The following is a 3321-nucleotide window of genomic DNA, read 5'->3' as shown; positions in this document are numbered from 1 at the left end:
ACAATGGGTGCACAATTTGTATTCCTCTACTCAAGAGAAATAATGAACATTTGTTACTAGTTTACTAACATCTAAATGTTAATGTATTCAATTATATATTATTAAAACACGATGAAGCTTAAGAGGTGGAAAAGTATAAAACAAACAGGTGTATAATTTACCTTCATTAGTATGAAACATCTTTTTCTCTTCTGAAAATAAAGATTAACCAGTGGTGTGCTGGGGTGGGAGGGGGTGTGTTGGAGGGAGAAAAGCCATGATTTGCCAATTTCAGCATGAAATTGAAAATGGTTATTAATCTTTACTAGCTCCAGATATCTTTTAACATATATTGAAATCTATGATCCTTAAAAAGAAAACATATATACAGATTTTGACAAAACTTTGCAGTTCCACTCATGGATCCTTGTATAAGAATCCCTTTTATATGTGTGTTTGCAATTTAAAGAGTTCAGACTTTATGATTCACAGGTGAAAATTAATGATTTAAAATCAACACTTAGGCATTTATAATTTGGGAGTCAGGTGTTTAACTTCTGTAGTAGTAACTGCTTCTTCTCTGAGAAACTGAGGAGCTAAGACCCGGGAAATATCCCTTGGTGTGCAACACACCTCTTCTTTCTGAACATAACGTATAAGAAGTTAACTTTGTCTCTAAGTTTATATGACTTTTGAATTTGCAGTTACTAGCTATTTTCTTTTGGAACTGTAGGACTGGGAGAACTTTCTCTCTACCCTCTGAAGGTATGATAACTGAGTCTATGAAATAAATGGATAACAGGCATGTCAAAAGAAGAAAAGGTATACACATTTCTTACACGCATGGGGGAATCACAGGAAAGAAAAGTGGAATCAAAAACAAAACAAAAAACAAAACACCAGCAAGAAAAAACCCCAGTGAGATTTGGGAGCTTATAGGGAAGGCAGGAGGAAGAATGTAGGAAACTTAGGGGGGAGCAAATGACTTTTGGGAAAGATGACCAGACCCTTAGGACAATAGATGATTGTTTGTGGCAGTCTGTCTTGGTGTGGTATGGACCCTTAGTCTTGTCTCCTGTGATATGAGGAGTCAATTTTCCCTGGCTGATGAAACTCCTAGGAAGGAGATGAGTGTCTTTGTGCTGACAAGACAGTATCTTGAAGCTTTGTTTTCCAATTCAGTTCTAAATCTGCAGTATATAAAAATCTCCTCATCATGCTTTGGATGTTATGGTAGATAAATGGTATCTTTACAAAAATACATTCATTCTGGTATTGAAAGTTCCTTTTGGAGGATCTCTCTTGGGGAACGTAAAGGGAGTGCAGCGAAAGCATGTCCCACATTTGCTGTTTTTCAAATATTTTCAGTTCGATGTAATCAGTACACCAAAGCAATCCATTTAGGGCTGGCATTTCCTGAACACCTTCAGAACTCTTTTTATCCCATGTTATTTCTATGAGATCACGTGATTTAGGAACAACTTTTACTTGCCACTTACATATATATTGAAAAGGCAAACTTTCCTTTCATAGTTTGCTAATTTTGGCAAAGTACTTTAACAAAAGTTAAATTGAGTAAGTGAAATTTTCTGTTCTATTGTTTTGAAAACAATTCTAGAAACTGTCCTTGTAAGAACAGCAAAAAGAGAAAAAGATAATTCTCAACTGCTGCTTCAACCATTCTTTGTTTAACAATGTATCTAATTAAAAGGCAAAACTCTCTATTTCAGGTTTATATATATCTATTGCTTGATTAGAAAGTAAATTATTTACCACATATAATCTGGTGTCAAAACACATAATAAAATTACTTTGATTTTATTGCTTATAAGTTTGTGAATTTAAATCTCAACTTACAGTGATGAATTTATTTGCTTTGTGCTGACAAGACAGTATGTTGAAGTTTTGTTTTCCAACTCAGTTCTAAATCTTCAGTGTATCAAAATCTCCTCATTATGCTTTGGATGTTATGGTACATAAATGGTATCTTCACAAAGATGCATTCATTCTGGTACTGAAAGTGCCTACTTAAAGTTCTGCATGAACAGTTTTATTGAAAAAATATGTAGACAAGCCATTAATTATACACAGTGACTTGGAACAAATTCTTACAAGAAGCATAGCATGTCTTCCATTAAATGTATACATTTTCTAAAAAGTTACTGAAAGTCTTCCTGAGGTTAAACAATAAATCTTTTAAATTTAACCACTGTGCTCCCTCAAAGGTAATTTTTTCTTTATTACACTCACTTAGGGGATACAGTCAGATCTCAGCCTACCTTAAACAACTAGGCAGTATTTTTAGTGCACTTTTCTGTGTGTTAAAAAGCTAGTTGTCAAGAATAAGTTGCTCAGTTATCTTCCTCAATTACTTTTTATTTTGTTTTGTAATTATTATCCTATTTTGGCTTTCCTTTAGAATTGTGAAATATCTTGAATCAGAAATTGCAGGGAATATATAAATGCGTAAGAATGCACTCTTCAATCAAACTAGATCTCGAAAGTGTTTTGTTGTAGTTTATACCTTGAATTCGAAGGCCATTCTATACAAGGCACTTGAAAAATTTTCAAGCTCTTATATTTCATAATAGTACAGAATTTATTGTTGTTTTATTTGCAAGGAGATAGACCAGACAAAATATCACTTTATTTTTTACAGTGTTGACTTTGATATTCTAAACTTGTGAGTTTGTACAGATTAATGTAGACTCCGTACATGTAAAATTCACTATAATTTTTTTTTCTGGTATGAGAGTCCAAACAAATAGTAACTACATACCCAAACAGGTAAAGTAAAAATATACAATAGCTTGACAAAAAAAAGAAGAAAAAAGAAAACCCTATACATTCCTTAACATTCTTAAACCCTGAGGACCATATTGGATTCAAAACAAACATTTCTGGTGGCAGGGAAAGGGCTAAAAAGCTAAAGTATATAATAAGTAAATTCCTCATTGCTATAAAATATATGACCAGCATGACATTTCAATACATGTTCAAGTTTTCTGAAAAAAGTTCTAGGATAATAGGATTTCAACTTTTGATTCTACAGATATCATTCTCGTGATTGGTATGGGAGAATCATCCTCTTCATGTATTAGTGGATTCAAATGAAAAAAAAATTAGGCAGCTAGTTCCTTTCCAAGAAGCCTTAGAGATTGTTGTACATAAAAATATGAGCCATATTTCTGATTCAAATTGTAGAGAATTCTCTATTTCCTCTTCTGCATAAAATTATGTACTGGCACTCTGCTCTCCACACCAGTAAAACTTCTTACCTGCTATCATTTGAGATACCCAAGACTCAGAACATATTATCTCCTAGCTGAAAGTCCCCACAAA

The sequence above is a fragment of the Pan paniscus genome, chromosome 17, assembly GCF_029289425.2.
Source record: "Pan paniscus chromosome 17, NHGRI_mPanPan1-v2.0_pri, whole genome shotgun sequence".
Classification (NCBI taxonomy): Eukaryota; Metazoa; Chordata; class Mammalia; order Primates; family Hominidae; genus Pan; species Pan paniscus.
This window is presented reverse-complemented; position numbering follows the sequence as displayed.